The 18,918-nt window shown below is 35.4% G+C and overlaps 6 non-coding genes across 6 annotated transcripts; all 6 read right to left on the reverse strand.

Moving 5' to 3' along the window:
* Nucleotides 1-6,140: 6,140 nt before the first annotated feature.
* Nucleotides 6,141-6,259, reverse strand: LOC141315213 (5S ribosomal RNA). Its single transcript, XR_012350756.1, has one exon. It is a non-coding gene; the product is annotated as a 5S ribosomal RNA (ribosomal RNA).
* An 84-nt stretch (nucleotides 6,260-6,343) lies between these two features.
* LOC141315223 (5S ribosomal RNA) lies at nucleotides 6,344-6,463 on the reverse strand. Its single transcript, XR_012350766.1, has one exon. It is a non-coding gene; the product is annotated as a 5S ribosomal RNA (ribosomal RNA).
* An 801-nt stretch (nucleotides 6,464-7,264) lies between these two features.
* On the reverse strand, nucleotides 7,265-7,383 carry LOC141314971 (5S ribosomal RNA). Its single transcript, XR_012350515.1, has one exon. It is a non-coding gene; the product is annotated as a 5S ribosomal RNA (ribosomal RNA).
* Nucleotides 7,384-13,122: 5,739 nt separating this feature from the next.
* Nucleotides 13,123-13,241, reverse strand: LOC141314868 (5S ribosomal RNA). Its single transcript, XR_012350413.1, has one exon. It is a non-coding gene; the product is annotated as a 5S ribosomal RNA (ribosomal RNA).
* An 801-nt stretch (nucleotides 13,242-14,042) lies between these two features.
* LOC141314869 (5S ribosomal RNA) lies at nucleotides 14,043-14,161 on the reverse strand. Its single transcript, XR_012350414.1, has one exon. It is a non-coding gene; the product is annotated as a 5S ribosomal RNA (ribosomal RNA).
* An 801-nt stretch (nucleotides 14,162-14,962) lies between these two features.
* Nucleotides 14,963-15,081, reverse strand: LOC141314870 (5S ribosomal RNA). The gene has a single exon (XR_012350415.1). It is a non-coding gene; the product is annotated as a 5S ribosomal RNA (ribosomal RNA).
* Nucleotides 15,082-18,918: the final 3,837 nt, after the last annotated feature.

Raw genomic sequence — 18,918 nt, forward strand, 5'->3', positions numbered from 1 at the left:
TTCTTAAAATTACCTTTAGAACCAAATAAAAACATTGTTTCCCATTCTTCATCAATACGTCTTTGTTCTACTCCCAATTTACTTGTCATTTCTTTTAATTTTTTTATAAAACATTTTAACCCTGTGCATTTAAAAAAAATATGTATCAATCCTTCATCTTCCCTATTACATACCTTGCATATTGCATCACTTGCCATTCCAAATTTACACAGTCTCATTTCACTTAATAAACAATTATGTCTTAAAATATAATCAAAGTTTTCTAAAATTGGACTTTTCCACCAAGCTCTTAGATTTTTCCATATTTTCTTAGTTTCCATACTTGGGTACAATCTTTGCCAATATCCTTCTGCTTTTGGTGTGATAAAAACATCTTCACATAAACAAGAATAAAACATCTTTAAAATACCATCTTTAAAAGCATGCTGTTTGTCATTACTTTTAAAATCAATTCTCATTCCATCATTACCTTTTGTTTCTTCTGTACCTTCTATAATATTTATCCATTCTTCCGGTATTACTTCTTTCATTTGTTTGTATTGTTTTTCTAAGACTGTTTTAGTTTCATTGTCATAATTTTCTACAATTGCGTCTCTTATTACTTGCACCGGTACAAAACCAGGTATCACTTCATACAAGATATCTTTTATTTGCTTTATCCCCGCATAAAACCATTTTTTATAAAAAATGGTATCATTTCCCTTTTTAATTTGATTATTTAAAAACAATGGTTGTCTTAAAATCTCTTCCCTGGTAAAAGACGTACAAACAACATGCTTTCTAAAATCACCCCATGCTTTTACAACCTCTTTATAAAACTCTGGTATTCCGTTCATCATGTTTTCTTTTAGCTTCATCCATAAAACATCATCTCCCATTTTTCCACATTTATTTAAAAAATAGTTCATTACACCCTTCCACGCATATTTCCCATGTTTCCAGTATTTATTAACAGTTTTTATTCTTATACTTTTCATTCTTATTAATGGATCTATTAGTCCCAACCCTCCTTCCTCCACCTTTCCAATTAGAGTGTCATAAGCAATTTTCGATGGTTTCCCCTCCCATAAAAAGTTTAAAACAATAGATTTGATTTTTTTATACACCCATATAGGCAAACTCACAGAACCCAATACATACCACATTTTTGATAAAAACAAAGAATTAATAACTAAAACCTTCCCTTTTAAAAATAATCCTCTTAATTTCCAGAAATTTAATCTCTTCTCCATTCCTTTTAAAACCTCCTCCCATACCACTTCTCTTATTTCATTTTCATTTTCTCCAACCCTTATACCTAAAATTTTCATACTCTTCTTTTCTTCCTTAAATTGCATTTTATTCAGCAGATCATTCGGTAATCCAATTTTCATGTATGTAGTTTTTTCTTTATTAACTTTTGCCCCTGTTCCTTTACAATATCTTTCTAAAACTTCCATTGCTTTATCCATACTTTTAATATCTTTTACAAACAATGTCGTGTCATCTGCATATTGAAATATTTTTTGTTCTGATTCTTCTCCTTTTATGCGTATTCCTTTTATGTTCTTTTCCTGGTCTACTGCCAGTCCTAAAGCTTCAGATACTAAAGTGTATAATAATGCTGACATAGGACAACCTTGTCTGATTGATCTCGTTATTTTAAAATCTTTAGTTAAAAAACCATTCACTTTTACACAACTACTTATATCTGTATATAAACATTTTATCCATTTTAAAAAATTCTCCCCAAAACCAAATCTCTCCATCACATGTATCAAGTATTTGTGTTCAACTCTATCAAAAGCCTTTTCTAAATCCACACTTATTATATATCCTGTTTCTTTCTCCTCCTTCATGTACCATATCATATCTCTTATATTGTTAATGACATCAGTAATATCTCTTTTTAGAACAGCATATGCTTGATTTGTAGTAATTATATTTGGTACTACTATTTTCAATCGATTGGCTAAAATTTTGGCTAATATTTTATAATCTGTATTCAACATGCTTAGTGGTCTGTAGTTTTTCAGGTCTCTCTTATCACCTTTTTTCTTGTAAATTATTTTCACCATACCTTTCTTCATACTATTCGTTAAATTCCCTTTTTTAAAATTATCTATAAATATTTCATTTAAAATTGGACATAACACATCTTTAAAAACCTTATAAAATTCAGCTGTTAATCCATCTATTCCTGGACTTTTACCATTTTTCAGTTGATCAATTGCAATTCCTATTTCTAATTCCGTAATCTCACTCTCACACATTTCTTTGTCTCCCTCATTAACTTTAACCTGTATTTTACTTAATACAAATTCCTCATCTTCTAAAACTATCTCATTTTTGGTAAATAAATGCTTATAGAATTCTCTGACTTCTTCCAAAATTCCTGTTTTATCTTCTACAATCCTTGCATCTTCTGTTTTAATACTTTTTATTATATCTGCTCTCTGTCTTGTTTTTTCTAATTCATAAAAATATTTTGTACTTCTTTCTCCTTCTACAATGTCTTTCGCCCTACTTCTTATTATTGCTCCTTTACACTTCTCTTCTTCTATTTTCTTTAATTCTTCCTGTAATTCTATTATCTTATCAATATTTTCATCATGCTCATTTACTTTCCTCATTTCTTCATCCCACTCTTTTTTGATCTTATTTTCTTTCATCTTTTTGACTTTTTGCCATTTTTTTGAATATTCCATTGAGAATTTTTTTATTCTTTTTTTTAGAATGTCCCACCAAAACCCTTTTTCCATTTCATACATTTCCTCATTTACACTATTAATTATTATACTTTCTATTTCCATTCTGTATATTTCATTTTTTAGAAGTTCTGCATTTAATATCCACACCCCTGGTCCTTTATCAGCCTCATTAAAATTCATCAATATCCATAAAAAATCATGATCACTCTCACTATAATTTTTGTAAGACGCCTTAGTGACATAATATGCTTCCTTTTTATTACATAAAAATAAGTCTATTCTACTTTGCTTTAGAACTCTGTCAACAATTTGTCTTCTTGAATATTCTCTTTTCATACCATTCCTCTCTCTCCACACATCCACCATATTATATTTCTCCATTATGTTATGTAGTTCATTCCTCCCTCTATCTCTTCTAAATCCCATTGAATCATCTACATCAATTCTCTGTATTACAGTGTTAAAATCACCTAACACCATAATGTTGTCATGTTTTTCTATTAACTCATTCATATCCCTGTAAAAATTAAATTTATCTCTTTCATCATTTGGTGCATGTATATTACACACTTTCATTTCTTTTCCATTACACACAAATTTAACAATTATTATTCTTCCCTTTGTGTCTTTATAATCTATATTTACTTCTTCAAATACTCCTTTTCTTATTAAAATAGCTACCCCTCTCTTCCTTTCCATATCACAGTTACTATATATTTCTCCGTTCCATAATTTTCTAATTTCATCACTTATTTTATCTTCCCATTTCGTTTCTTATAAACATAGCACATCACATTTTTTGGTCAGACACATTAATCTTTCAAACTTTTGACATTTGGATAATCCTCTAGCATTCAGCGATACAATTGATATAGAGCTCATTAAAGAAAAGATTGGAAAAACCAAAACCCACCATTCAATCCGTTTCATTGTCTTTCAAAAAAGTATTTTTTACTTCACCCATTTCAGCTTTCCTCCTCTCCAGTCTTTCCTTTTGCTCTTCTCTTCTTATCTTCTGCCTTTTAAGAACCTGTTGAATGTCTAAGCCATCTTTTCTTGTTTTTACACATCTATTCAGTCTTTCTTTTCCTTTGTTTTCCATTCCACGAATTTCCCCCCCATTGTCTGCTCCTCTTACCTCAGTCAGTGTCTTTATTCCCTTATCCTCAGCTTTTTCTTTTTCTTGTCCTTTTTCGTAGTCCAGTTCATTAGTGTCCACATCGTCCTGTTCCTTAGAAAATCCTTCTTTAATCAAATTTATATCCTCTTTGTTCGCTCCTCCTCCCATCTCCATTCCTTGTTCTTCATCTTCCTTCTTTTCTTTATTCTCATCTATGTTGTTGTTCTCCTCTTCCTCGTCATCTTGTTTCTCGTCCTCTCCTTGCGTCTGCCTTTGTGAGTCATTTAACCTCTCAATTGTTGTAACTCCCATTACCTCTTGTATTTCCATTCCTGGATCTTCATTTTCCTCGTCTTCTATCTCGCATCTGCATCTTAACATTGTCTTTTGGCAGCCTTGGCACCGCGGGACTTTACAGTCTCGCGCATAATGCCCCTGCTCAAGACAATTTCTGCATGTGAATTGTGGGCAGTCCTTTTTTTCATGCTCCGGACTTACACAGATCCTGCATGTCTTCACTTGATTATCGTGAATCACTCTGAAGTACTGCACTCCTTCTTCAGTCCTGAAGCTTGTGTTGTATGGTAAAGACGTCACCTCTTGTGGAAACTTTACCCTCAAAAATCGTGTTCCGTCTGCCACCGTTGTCCCGGGATGATATCTTCTTCTTAGTGGTAGAATGGGAGTTACACCCCAATTGATTAGTTTTTGACTGATTTCCTCATCTTCTATATAGCTGGGCAGACTCAAGAAAGACACCATTCTTTCTGTTGCACACAATTTCCTTATCTCACATTCTTGTCCGTTTATCATTATTCCATTCAACAGCAAATCACAGTCCATCTCACTTTCCATAGTCATTTCAAAATCATAATTATTTTTTCTTCTCAGTCCGATCAATTTTCCCATTCCAACTTTCTCTTCAACTGCTTTAATTATCATAATTATTGTTATATTTTCTATATCTTTAACAGTCATTGTTAATGTTGCTTCTTTCTTGTATTCCCTCTGATACCTTGTTTGTTTGCTTAATTTCTGTATCATTTGTTGTCGTTGAGATAAAACATTTCTTTTTTCTCCAACTTCTTTCTCAATTCCAATACCTTCAGTTGATTGTAGATCTCCTTTCCGTTCTTGTCCAGTTGTTTTTCTTTCTTGTTTCCTCCTTGAAACCACCGTCGCCCACGTTTCATTATTGTTTTCTCCATGTCTTTCATTTATATTCCTTTCAGTTATGTCTGCAACAAATCCTGGTTCCGCATTTCCCATCTCATGTTGTTTTACCAGTCCGTGTTCTTTGTCCATTAAATCCATATTTTGGTTGTCTCAAACCCCAAACAGAAAGACCTGTTTGGGGTTAAAAAAAACCTTCCTCAAAAAAAAACTTTTTCTAACTAAAAAACAAACAAAATAAATGTGAAAAAACACCCAGAAAAATGGTGAGCCTATCTCACCTACTGCACACTACAAACTGCCAACTCACTTCCTGTTTGCTCTCTAGCGCCTCAGGTGGGGGTATGGCCATAAGCGAGGGCTGCTCCAAAAAGTGGGCTATTTAAAGATCAGCCTCCGTAAAAGCCAGCATATTATATAAATAGTGAAGAAAAGGCAAAAGCTTACAGCACCTGGTATTCCCAGGCGGTCTCCCATAAAAGTGTAACAATCGGCCTTATCAGCCGAGTTACAAGACTAAAATGGGGTCAAATTTAACTGTGAGAGATGACTAGTGGTTAAAAGAATGAGACAAAAAAGAAAATTGGTTTAAATAGATTTGGTGTATTTACAAGGTTCACATAAAAGACTTTAAAACAACACGATAAAACTAGGTAAACTCTGTTAAAAGAATACAGTTCATTTGTCCATACCCTAAAAACAGGTAAACTCTGTTAAAAGAATACAGTTCATTTGTCCATACCCTAAAAACAGTCCAAGAACCCCAGTGTGTTGATAAGTCCAATGTGAGTGTCCACCAGTGTATATACAATCCACAGAAAGTGTAATCCAAAGTTTGCAGGTGGTGAATGGAAAGGTGAGCTCTAAAATTAGCAACTCCTCAATCCAACAGTTTGGTGACTGTCCTTTGTTTGTCATGCTGCTCTCTTATACAGTTGTACTTCCTGCTTCCTGTCATGTGTCTAGTCACATGACAGGCCAACCATCCATTTATTAAAGACACATACACTTAAAATGTTAAGAGTAATAAAATGGCCTAAAAAACATGTAAAACACTTAAAACTCTATAATACATGTAAATGATTGTAATAAATAGAGCGGTAAAACACGTCTTTCTAAAAGCCAGCATATTATATAAATAGTGAAGAAAAGGCAAAAGCTTACAGCACCTGGTATTCCCAGGCGGTCTCCCATCCAAGTACTAACCAGGCCCGACGCTGCTTAGCTTCCGAGTTCAGACGAGATCGGGCGCTCTCAGCGCGGTATGGCCATAAGCGAGGGCTGCTCCAAAAAGTGGGCTATTTAAAGATCAGCCTCCGTAAAAGCCAGCATATTATATAAATAGTGAAGAAAAGGCAAAAGCTTACAGCACCTGGTATTCCCAGGCTGTCTCCCATCCAAGTACTAACCAGGCCCGACGCTGCTTAGCTTCCGAGATCAGACGAGATCGGGCGCCCATCAGCGCGGTATGGCCATAAGCGAGGGCTGCTCCAAAAAGTGGGCTATTTAAAGATCAGCCTCCATAAAAGCCAGCATATTATATAAATAGTGAAGAAAAGGCAAAAGCTTACAGCACCTGGTATTCCCAGGCGGTCTCCCATAAAAGTGTAACAATCGGCCTTATCAGCCGAGTTACAAGACTAAAATGGGGTCAGATTTAACTGTGAGAGATGACTAGTGGTTAAAAGAATGAGACAGAAAAGAAAATTGGTTTAAATAGATTTGGTGTATTTACAAGGTTCACATAAAAGACTTTAAAACAACACGATAAAACTAGGTAAACTCTGTTAAAAGAATACAGTTCATTTGTCCATACCCTAAAAACAGGTAAACTCTGTTAAAAGAATACAGTTCATTTGTCCATACCCTAAAAACAGTCCAAGAACCCCAGTGTGTTGATAAGTCCAATGTGAGTGTCCACCAGTGTATATACAATCCACAGAAAGTGTTATCCAAAGTTTGCAGGTGGTGAATGGAAAGGTGAGCTCTAAAATTAGCAACTCCTCAATCCAACAGTTTGGTGACTGTCCTTTGTTTGTCATGCTGCTCTCTTATACAGTTGTACTTCCTGCTTCCTGTCATGTGTCTAGTCACATGACAGGCCAACCATCCATTTATTAAAGACACATACACTTAAAATGTTAAGAGTAATAAAATGGCCTAAAAAACATGTAAAACACTTAAAACTCTATAATACATGTAAATGATTGTAATAAATAGAGCGGTAAAACACGTCTTTCTAAAAGCCAGCATATTATATAAATAGTGAAGAAAAGGCAAAAGCTTACAGCACCTGGTATTCCCAGGCGGTCTCCCAACCAAGTACTAACCAGGCCCGACGCTGCTTAGCTTCCGAGATCAGACGAGATCGGGCGCTCTCAGCGCGGTATGGCCATAAGCGAGGGCTGCTCCAAAAAGTGGGCTATTTAAAGATCAGCCTCCGTAAAAGCCAGCATATTATATAAATAGTGAAGAAAAGGCAAAAGCTTACAGCACCTGGTATTCCCAGGCGGTCTCCCATCCAAGTACTAACCAGGCCCGACGCTGCTTAGCTTCCGAGATCAGACGAGATCGGGCGCTCTTTTTTTTTTTTTTTTTTTTTTTTTTTTGTGATAAAAAAATACATAAAAAAATACAGTTTGTCTTACACAGTGTCTACATTACACACCACAGATTTGTATACACAACTTACAAAAATCCTTCGTTCTCAGGAAGCTTCAACATAAAATCTTTTAAGACACGATAAACATTTGATGTAAAAAAAACATAAAATGCATCCAACATATTTTCACTTTTAAAATACACATACAGTCTTTCTATATATATTTCAGTTTTTCTTTTAAAAACAGTCCAAACATCCAAAACAATTTTTTCTTTTTTAGCTACAGCTCTTCTCTCCCATATTGCACTTTTCATTAACATTACCCACAGATTTATAAACTTTTTGTTTTGGCACTTCTTTTCCCAGCCAAACATCACCACTCTGTTCCATTCCATTATGTTTTCATCCCACTCCACAGTTAAAGCTTCAATAACACATTTACATTTCCTTAAGAACCCCTCCAATTCTTTACAATATAAAAACATATGTAAAAACCCCTCTTCCTTTTCTTGACACACTTTACACATAGCATTTTGTTCTAGACCAATTTTGTTTAAAATAAAATCAGTAAAAACCACTTTATGTCTTATAAAATACTCCAAACATTCCAATTTTGTTTCCACACATCGTCCCCTTAAATTTCTCCATATACACTCTTTTTTTAAATCTTTGAATTTTTCCACCCAGTACTTATTAACAATCGGCTCTTTAAAAACATCATCTCTAAACACACAATAAAAAGTTTTTACAGTACATTCTTTAAAATCACACAGTTTTCCCCCCAGTTTCACATAAATAAATTTCTCCTTTGGCTCTTCCTCCATGCAATGTATTCTCTTAATCCACTCTTTTGGTATTGCGTTCTTGATGGCTTCGTATTTGTTTGTTATTTCTTGTTTACTATATTCTTCTTTTGCCATTTCCATTGTGTCCACAATATATTGCGTCGGTAAAAACCCCTCTTTAAACTCATACAAAACATCTCTCACTCTCGTTATCCCCACTTCCATCCATTTTTTAAAAAACATTTCTTTCCCTTGTTTCAAAATTTTGTTATTTAAGAACAGAGGTTGATTTAAAATGCTCTCTCTTCCATGCGGATCCCATTCAATTTTTGTTAAAAATTTTCCCCAGGCACTAAAAATTTCTCTGTAAAACCCAGGTAATCCTTCCGTCATCCACATTTTCGTTTTCATCCACAGAATTCCATCCCCCATATTAAAATCCCCACATTTGTTTAAAAAGTATTTCATTGTTTTTTTCCACTCAGTTTTGTTGTTTTGTTGCAGGTATTTCTTAACAATTTTCACTCTCAGAGCATTTTTTCGCTGTTCCACATCCATTAGCCCCAAACCTCCCTTCTCTACCGCCCCTAAAATCGTGTTATATGCAATCCTTGCTGGTTTCCCCTCCCATAAAAAGTCAAGAAAGCATTTCTTCAACCTCTGTTCTGTCCATAAAGGCATTTCAGAAACATATAAAACATACCAAAGTTTAGAAACCATTAAAACATTCAATATTAAAACCTTCCCCTTCAAATTTAGTGTTCTCAATCTCCAAAAATGTAACCTTCTCTCTATATCTGCTATTAGTTGCTCCCACATTTCATCTCTTACTTTCCTCTCATTCCTCCCCATTAAAACTCCTAAAATCCTCATTTCTTCCACTTCCTTAAAATTAAAACAATCCGTTAAAACCATAGCTTTGCCAAATCTCATATATATCGTTTTGTCCTCATTTATTTTACTTCCAGAACCACCGCAGTATTCTTTTACAACCTTCATAACTTCTTTAACACTTCCCTTTCCCTTTACAATTATCGTTGTATCATCAGCATATTGAAAAATTTTCCCCTCAGCCTTATTTCCCTCAATTTCTATCCCTCTTATTCTTTCATTTTGTCTTATAGCAAGTCCCAAAGGTTCAGATACAAGTGAATACAATAACGCTGAAAGCGGACAACCTTGTCTAATTGATCGTGTTATTTTAAAACAATCCGTTAAAAAACCATTACATTTAATCCTAGTTAGTGCACCCTTATATAAAATTCCAATCCATTTAATAAAATTCTCCCCAAAACCAAATCTTCTTAAAACCTCAAATAAATACCCGTGCTCAACCCTATCAAACGCTTTTTCAAAATCTAAACTAAGAATATATCCATCTTCATTTTTTTCTTTCATATACCATATGGCATCTCTTATACTTATCGTTATATCCGCTATATCTCTCCCTTTTACCCCATATGCTTGATTTGTTTGAATTATACTTGGCATTACTTCTTTTAGTCTGTTTGCTAAAACCTTCGCTAAAATTTTAAGATCCGTATTCAACATTGTGATTGGTCTGTAGTTTTTTAAATCTACTTTTTCTCCTTTCCTTTTATATATCAGTTTCATTAACCCCATCCTTGTTCTTTCATTAATTTCTTCCTTTTCAAAAATTTCTTTAAAAACCTCATTTAAAATCTTTATTAAAACCTCTTTAAAACAGACATAAAATTCAGTTCCCAAACCATCTATTCCTGGACTTTTCTTTTTATTCAGTTGATTTATTGCTATTTCAATCTCCTCTTCTCTAATTTCTTGGTCACATTCTTTTTTATCTTCCTCACTTACTTTTGCTTTTATCTGACTCAACAGTTCCTTTTTTTTCTCCTCTTCCACCCCCCTTGCACTAAACAGATCCTCATAAAAATTCCTTATTTCCTCCAATATCTTTTTATTCTCTTCTACAAGTTCTCCATTTTTCCCTCTTATTTCTTTTATCGTTTCAGCTTTTCCTCTCTTTTTTTCCAAGTCAAAAAAGAACTTTGTACATTTTTCTCCTTCCACCACATATTTTGCTTTGCTTCTTAGCCTTGCCCCCTCATATTGTTTTTCTTCTATTTCTTTCAGTTTTCCCTCTATTTCCTTTATCTTTTGTATGTCTTTATTTTCTTTATTCAATTCCATTTCTAAACTTTCTTTCATTTTATTTTCTTCGTATCTTTTGCATTTCTGTTTTAAACTACAATATTTGATCGAAAATTTTTTGATTAAAAACTTCACGTTCTCCCACCATAATCTCCTATCCTCTTCAAACATTCCATTTTCCTTTTCTTTTTCTATAATTTCTTTAACCTTTGAAACATAATCTTCATTCTTTAAAATCTGTGTATTTAAAATCCATACTCCCGGCCCTCTTTGCATTTTCCTCCAGTCCAAACTAAAGGATAAAAACTTGTGATCGCTAAAACTGGTTTCTTCATATTTAATCTTTTCAATAAAATTCTCCACATTTCTCGTGCATAAAACAAAGTCAATTCTAGTTTGGCATACAAAACTCCCCACTATTTGTCTTCTTGAGAATTCTTTTTTCTTTTCGTTCCTTTCTCTCCACACATCTATTAAATTATTTTCTCTCATCAATTCGTTTAATTCTTTTCTCCCTGTGTCCGATTTAAAAACCATTCCCTCCGCCATATCCTGTTTGCTAAAAACAGTATTAAAATCCCCCATCATAATTGTTTCTTTATATTTCTTTATAATGCTCCTTAAAACATTAAAAAAAACTTTCTTTTCTTTCGCCTCTGTTGGTGCATGTACATTCACTAAAATAATTCCACGTCCTTCATAATTTACTTCTACTACCATACATTTCCCTATCTTATCTTTATACACTACTTTGCTTGCATTAAACACATCTTTCCTCATTAAAAACGCTACACCTCTTCCAAGCCTTCCATCCCCATTGTTATATAATATATCTCCTTCCCATTTCTTTTTATAGTCCATCATCACACTCTCTTTCCAGTTTGTTTCTTGCAAAGCGATAACATCTTCTCCTTTGCATTTTTCTTTCAGTCTTTCAAATTTTCCCATGTCCATCAATCCCCTTGCATTAAAAGTAACACAACTTAAAACCATTAAAAGAAATAAAAACAAATACCTAGAAAACATTATACTCCATCTTCTCCCTCCAGCCCACTTAACACTTCATATCTGTTTACACTTGTCATGATTTTTTTTCTTGCATTTCCCACATTTGGTTTTACCTTTAAGGCTCTCCTTCTAATTAGTCCTCTCCCCTCTCTGTCTTTTCCCATGTTGTCCATCTTTGCTTGCTCTGCATTGTCTGTTTCTTTGTTTTGATTTCCCATTCTTTGTCCATCTCTCTCTACGTCGTCCAGAAAACTTTTAGAAGTGTCCAATGTTTCCATTTCTGTCCAGTGGGTGTCTTGTTGTGTTGTATGTTCCTTAAGTTCATCGTTCCCTTTTTCTTCTTCTCCTTCCTCTCGGTTGCCTGTTGCTCCTTCTGTTTCTTTTTGTTGTAATCCTTCCTCTTGTGTTTCACCAGTTTCTCCTTCCTCCTCGTTGTTTCCTTCACGCACCTGTCCGTCCACCTGACTTTCCGTGCCTCCTTCCTCTTCCTCCATCCAACACTCACACTTATTTAAAATTTGCTGACACTCCGGGCACCTGACTGCGTTACAGTCTCTTGCAAAATGTCCCCTTTCATCACACTTGTAGCATGTAAACTCAGGGCACTCTTTTAGCAGGTGGTCTGGGCTCATGCACAGTCTACAGGTCTTCACCTGGTGGCTGTGCATCACCCTAAAATACTGCAACCCTTCTACCGTTTCCAGCCTCGTGCTGTAAGGCAATGATGCTACTTCTTTGGGGAACCTTACTTTTAGGAACCTTGTTCCATCCTCGATTTCAGTGCCCGGGTAGCATCTTCTTTTAATTTTTGAAAGGGGTTTAACTCCCCATCCCTCCAATTTTCCAATAATTTCAGTGTCATCCAGGTAGACGGGCAGGTGCATGAAGGAAACAACGTATTCTCTATTTTGCAGTTTTTTTATTTCACAGTTCACCCCTTTAATTGTCAGTCCATCGATTAAATCCTCACACGATTCCTCCTTTTCCATTGTTAATTCAAACTCTTTTCCTTGTCTTGGCCTTAACGCTAGAATTTTTCCATTTCCACACTTGTCCGTCACTGCTTTAATAATATCCACAGCTCTCACCTCATTTACATGTTCCACATTCACAATCACTGTTGCCTCCTTCAAATATTTCTTTCCACTTGGGTTGTCTCTTGCATCTTGTTTTTTCCTGTATCTTGCTCGTTGTTGATAGTCCAGTCCAGTGTTGTTTGCCATGCATATCTCTCCGCCCAGTCCAGTGTCATTTACCATTCGTGTTCCTCCAGCCGGTCCTGTGTCATTATCCATTAATCCGTCCATTTTAAAGAAAAAAAGCAAAAAAAGGTTAACCACCCTCCAGCCAGCAGAGATGCTGCTGTTGGGTGGTTTAAAAACAACAAAAAAAACACAAAAAACTAATTTGAAGTAAAAAAATACAAACAAAAGAAAAATAAACAAAATGGAGGAGAGCCTTCCTCTCCAAACTGCTGCCAACCACTTCCTGTTGCTCTCTAGCGCCTCAGGTGGGGGTATGGCCGTAAGCGAGGGCTGCTCCAAAAAGTGGGCTATTTAAAGATCAGCCTCCGTAAAAGCCAGCATATTATATAAATAGTGAAGAAAAGGCAAAAGCTTACAGCACCTGGTATTCCCAGGCGGTCTCCCATCCAAGTACTAACCAGGCCCGACGCTGCTTAGCTTCCGAGATCAGACGAGATCGGGCGCTCTCAGCGCGGTATGGCCATAAGCGAGGGCTGCTCCAAAAAGTGGGCTATTTAAAGATCAGCCTCCGTAAAAGCCAGCATATTATATAAATAGTGAAGAAAAGGCAAAAGCTTACAGCACCTGGTATTCCCAGGCGGTCTCCCATAAAAGTGTAACAATCGGCCTTATCAGCCGAGTTACAAGACTAAAATGGGGTCAGATTTAACTGTGAGAGATGACTAGTGGTTAAAAGAATGAGACATAAAAGAAAATTGGTTTAAATAGATTTGGTGTATTTACAAGGTTCACATAAAAGACTTTAAAACAACACGATAAAACTAGGTAAACTCTGTTAAAAGAATACAGTTCATTTGTCCATACCCTAAAAACAGGTAAACTCTGTTAAAAGAATACAGTTCATTTGTCCATACCCTAAAAACAGTCCAAGAACCCCAGTGTGTTGATAAGTCCAATGTGAGTGACCACCAGTGTATATACAATCCACAGAAAGTGTAATCCAAAGTTTGCAGGTGGTGAATGGAAAGGTGAGCTCTAAAATAAGCAACTCCTCAATCCAACAGTTTGGTGACTGTCCTTTGTTTGTCATGCTGCTCTCTTATACAGTTGTACTTCCTGCTTCCTGTCATGTGTCTAGTCACATGACAGGCCAACCATCCATTTATTAAAGACACATACACTTAAAATGTTAAGAGTAATAAAATGGCCTAAAAAACATGTAAAACACTTAAAACTCTATAATACATGTAAATGATTGTAATAAATAGAGCGGTAAAACACGTCTTTCTAAAAGCCAGCATATTATATAAATAGTGAAGAAAAGGCAAAAGCTTACAGCACCTGGTATTCCCAGGCGGTCTCCCATCCAAGTACTAACCAGGCCCGACGCTGCTTAGCTTCCGAGATCAGACGAGATCGGGCGCTCTCAGCGCGGTATGGCCATAAGCAAGGGCTGCTCCAAAAAGTGGGCTATTTAAAGATCAGCCTCCGTAAAAGCCAGCATATTATATAAATAGTGAAGAAAAGGCAAAAGCTTACAGCACCTGGTATTCCCAGGCGGTCTCCCATAAAAGTGTAACAATCGGCCTTATCAGCCGAGTTACAAGACTAAAATGGGGTCAGATTTAACTGTGAGAGATGACTAGTGGTTAAAAGAATGAGACAAAAAAGAAAATTGGTTTAAATAGATTTGGTGTATTTACAAGGTTCACATAAAAGACTTTAAAACAACACGATAAAACTAGGTAAACTCTGTTAAAAGAATACAGTTCATTTGTCCATACCCTAAAAACAGGTAAACTCTGTTAAAAGAATACAGTTCATTTGTCCATACCCTAAAAACAGACCAAGAACCCCAGTGTGTTGATAAGTCCACTGTGAGTGTCCACCAGTGTATATACAATCCACAGAAAGTGTAATCCAAAGTTTGCAGGTGGTGAATGGAAAGGTGAGCTCTAAAATTAGCAACTCCTCAATCCAACAGTTTGGTGACTGTCCTTTGTTTGTCATGCTGCTTTCTTATACAGTTGTACTTCCTGCTTCCTGTCATGTGTCTAGTCACATGACAGGCCAACCATCCATTTATTAAAGACACATACACTTAAAATGTTAAGAGTAATAAAATGGCCTAAAAAACATGTAAAACACTTAAAACTCTATAATACATGTAAATGATTGTAATAAATAGAGCGGTAAAACACGTCTTTCTAAAAGCCAGCATATTATATAAATAGTGAAGAAAAGGCAAAAGCTTACAGCACCTGGTATTCCCAGGCGGTCTCCCATCCAAGTACTAACCAGGCCCGACGCTGCTTAGCTTCCGAGATCAGACGAGATCGGGCGCTCTCAGCGCGGTATGGCCATAAGCGAGGGCTGCTCCAAAAAGTGGGCTATTTAAAGATCAGCCTCCGTAAAAGCCAGCATATTATATAAATAGTGAAGAAAAGGCAAAAGCTTACAGCACCTGGTATTCCCAGGCGGTCTCCCATAAAAGTGTAACAATCGGCCTTATCAGCCGAGTTACAAGACTAAAATGGGGTCAGATTTAACTGTGAGAGATGACTAGTGGTTAAAAGAATGAGACATAAAAGAAAATTGGTTTAAATAGATTTGGTGTATTTACAAGGTTCACATAAAAGACTTTAAAACAACACGATAAAACTAGGTAAACTCTGTTAAAAGAATACAGTTCATTTGTCCATACCCTAAAAACAGGTAAACTCTGTTAAAAGAATACAGTTCATTTGTCCATACCCTAAAAACAGTCCAAGAACCCCAGTGTGTTGATAAGTCCAATGTGAGTGTCCACCAGTGTATATACAATCCACAGAAAGTGTAATCCAAAGTTTGCAGGTGGTGAATGGAAAGGTGAGCTCTAAAATTAGCAACTCCTCAATCCAACAGTTTGGTGACTGTCCTTTGTTTGTCATGCTGCTCTCTTATACAGTTGTACTTCCTGCTTCCTGTCATGTGTCTAGTCACATGACAGGCCAACCATCCATTTATTAAAGACACATACACTTAAAATGTTAAGAGTAATAAAATGGCCTAAAAAACATGTAAAACACTTAAAACTCTATAATACATGTAAATGATTGTAATAAATAGAGCGGTAAAACACGTCTTTCTAAAAGCCAGCATATTATATAAATAGTGAAGAAAAGGCAAAAGCTTACAGCACCTGGTATTCCCAGGCGGTCTCCCATCCAAGTACTAACCAGGCCCGACGCTGCTTAGCTTCCGAGATCAGACGAGATCGGGCGCTCTCTTTTTTTTTTTTTTTTTTTTTTTTTTTATTATCAAAAAGTACAAAATAAATATTTACATGACAAAAATAATTCAATTTCACATCTTTACATCTTCAAACTTATGACATGTGTATATCACTTCAAAAACACAACATAAATACAAACCACAAACCCAAATCAAAACAATGACATTTTGATGCAAGTCTCATCGTAAATCATATTTATCAAAATTTTATACAAAACCCTTTTCCCTCTTCTATACAAACCAGCTCATTGCCTTCCACAAAAGCCTTTTCAAATTCCTCTTTAGGCAAACATTTCCACATCAAATACACATTTTTCCTTAAAATCGTCTTGAACATTGCCCTTACATCCACTTTTTTCTTATCATAATACGCCATATTCCTCCTTACCCATATCGCATATCTTGCATTACTTAATACAAAGTTCCATAAATTCACTTTCCTATCCTTTTTATTCATGTTTATCCCAAACAAAAACAGCTTTCTCCATTCATCCCCTATCACATCTTTCCCCGTTCCTTTTTTCACCAACACTTTTAGTTCTGTATGAAATGCTTCCAACTCTTTGCATTCAAAAAAAATGTGCATTAATGTTTCTGGCTCTGTCCCACATACATCACATTCTCGTTTTACATTTTTGTTCATTTGATGAATCACCACCTTTGTATATATTCTATTATGCCTTAATTTAAAGTCCAGGTTTTCACAATCCAGTCCATTGTATTTCACATTTAAATTCCTCCAAATTGTCTTTACATTTATTCCAGGGAATACCCTTGGCCAAACCACCTCAGAGGCAGGCATTTTGATTTCCTTTTTCACCATCATCTTATAACATGTTTTCACATTTAACTGACACAAAAACTTTTTTCCCTTTTTATCTATAACATACATTTCTGGAAATCCCCAATCTCCTATTTTTACAGTCTCTTTCTCAATCCTTTGCACCCACCCTTCTGGTAGGCTTGTTTTAATGTTTTCACATTCACAATCCACTTTAGATTTCTCAATTTCATCATCCCATCCTACTACACAATCATATATAGCTCTATTTGGCAAAAAACCTTTAACATATTCATATGCCATGTCTTTCACTTTCCTAACTCCCGCCCTCATAAACAACTTATTATAAAGCATTTTCCCTCCCCTTTTAATTTTTGGATTCAGAAATAATGGCTGGTCAAGTACTTGATTTATATTGTCACATTCATAATTAACATTAACCAAAAACTCTGCCCAAGCACTAAATACTTCTTGATAAAACATTGGCATTTTCTCAGTCATAGGTTTTTTAAAAGCCATAAACAGTCCTTCCTCACCACATCCTCCACCTTTATCTAAAAAAAATTTCATATATCCCTTCCACCCATACTGTACTTTGTCACATAAATATTTTTTTATTGTTTTAACTCTTATTGCTTTCCTCTTAACCTCTAAGTCTATCAACCTCAGACCTCCCTCCTTATAGTCTGCTATCAGTGTTTTTGTTGATATTTTAATTCCTTTACCTCCCCACACAAAATTATTCACAGCCTCTTTTATTCCGTTCAAAACCCAGTCTGGCATGTCAATTGCTCCCATCACATAATTGCATTTAGTGAGTATTAATGAATTAGCCACAACTACCTTTCCTCTTAATCTCAATTCTCTTTGCCTCCAGAAATTAAGTACTTGTTTTATTTTATTTAAAACTCCAGTCCATGTGGCATCTCTAGCCTCTTTCGCATTCACTCCAATATTCACTCCTAATATCCTTAAATACTCTTTCGTTATTTTAAATGGAACATCTGACCCTTTTATCTCCACCCCTCCTATACTTATTATTTCTGACTTGTCAACATTTATCTTTGCACCTGAAGCTTTTCCATATTTTTCTATCTGCATTTTTATTCTCTTAACACTCTCTACATCCTTGACAGTAAAAGTTGTGTCATCAGCATATTGGTGGATTACACTTACTCCTCCATAAGGAATTTGAATACCTCTTATTTCTTTATCACTTTTTATCAAAGATGCCAGCGGCTCCGCTGTTATTGAATATAACAAAGCAGATAATGGGCACCCTTGTCTGACTGACCTTTCTAATGGAAAGGGGTCAGTTAATGCCCCATTAATTTTAACACAGCTCCGGGCATTGTCATATATTAATTTGATCCATTTTCTTATTCTGTCTCCAAACCCATATCTCGCCATTGTCTGCTCAATAAAACTGTGCTCCACTCTATCAAAAGCTTTATTCAAATCCACAGATAAAACCAACCCCCCTTCCCCATCCTTTCCCATGTTTTCTACAACGTCTCTTATTGTACATATGATATCCATAATGTCTCTCCCCATTATACTGTATGCTTGGCTAGGCGACACAATACTCCCTACAACCTGTTTAATTCTATTGGCTATTACTTTTGTTAAAATTTTATAATCCGAATTAAGCAGACTCAAAGGCCTATAATTTTCCAACTTCAATGGATTTCCTTTATTTTTATATAAGATAGTTATTATTCCTAAGCCCATGGATCTCGGCATTTCCCCTCTCTCCTCCATACCTTTATACAACCTTAGCAGTATTGGTGCTAGGGTCCCTATGAAGGCCTTATAGAACTCATGTGTCAAACCATCCGAGCCCGGACTTTTATTCTTTTTTGTCTGATTTATTGCATCTTTTATTTCTTCAATACCTATATCTCTTTCGCACATATTCTTCTCATCCTCGTCTAGCTTCACGTTCACAGTACTCAAGACTTCATCCACACATTCTTGTTTTACACCCTCTTTCTTGAATAATTCCCTATAAAAATTCTCCACTTCTCCTATTATCCCAACAAAATCATTTATTTTATCGCCTTTTCTATTTTCTAACTCTACAATGTGTTTTCTCCTCTGCTTTTTATTTTCTAAATTTAGGAAGAATTTTGTACTTCTTTCTCCCTCTAA

Source organism: Garra rufa, unplaced genomic scaffold (genome assembly GCF_049309525.1).
Source record: "Garra rufa unplaced genomic scaffold, GarRuf1.0 hap1_unplaced_013, whole genome shotgun sequence".
Lineage (NCBI taxonomy): Eukaryota > Metazoa > Chordata > Actinopteri > Cypriniformes > Cyprinidae > Garra > Garra rufa.